The sequence below is a fragment of the Penaeus monodon genome, chromosome 33 (genome assembly GCF_015228065.2).
Source record: "Penaeus monodon isolate SGIC_2016 chromosome 33, NSTDA_Pmon_1, whole genome shotgun sequence".
Classification (NCBI taxonomy): domain Eukaryota; kingdom Metazoa; phylum Arthropoda; class Malacostraca; order Decapoda; family Penaeidae; genus Penaeus; species Penaeus monodon.
In genome coordinates this window covers 29,047,812-29,048,383 of record NC_051418.1, presented here as the reverse complement: position 1 = coordinate 29,048,383, position 572 = coordinate 29,047,812, and the positions used below count along the sequence as shown (strand labels likewise).

General features: G+C 30.2%; 1 protein-coding gene across 1 annotated transcript in view; it reads right to left on the bottom strand.

The window, feature by feature from the left end:
• The window catches only part of LOC119594324, a gene marked incomplete at both ends in the record, with an annotated part of 15,189 nt that overhangs the window by 5,113 nt on the left and 9,504 nt on the right, over nt 1-572 (bottom strand).

Genomic DNA, 572 nt, shown 5'->3' with positions numbered 1-572 from the left:
GGTACTGAAAAGTGCATCTGGCATATCAGAAAGCATGGTAGAAAATTTGCCAGAAAATCTTAAAAATATATCTCACTCAAAATCTTGTTAAACAGTTCTCCCTGTCTTTCTGTTTATTCCTGATTCTCCTCAACTTCTCTTTTCCCCACTGTTATAGTATTGTAAAAGACAAGAAGATATAATGATTCGCCATGCTTTAATACTGAAATATAAATATCTTGAGCACTTATCCCACTTACTTTGCAGTTTGGAAACTCTCACATATTTACTGTGTAATTTTTCTTCAGCCAACATACACTATTTGGTATCTATATATAACATCTCAATCTATATAATAGTTATCTTCAGTTAACTATTCAGAGATAAAATTAGATTTTCAAACCATGAATCTTTCTTGCACTACTTTAAGCTGAATAAACAACAAATTCAGTACAATACAGTGATATTTACATGGCTGTGATAAATGAAAATTATTAGATAATATTTATCTACTTATTTATTCTTCTGCTGAGCTAGCTGGTGCAGACTTATAAAATTTGGCACTGATTACCATAAATGTTGTTTTTTGTTCA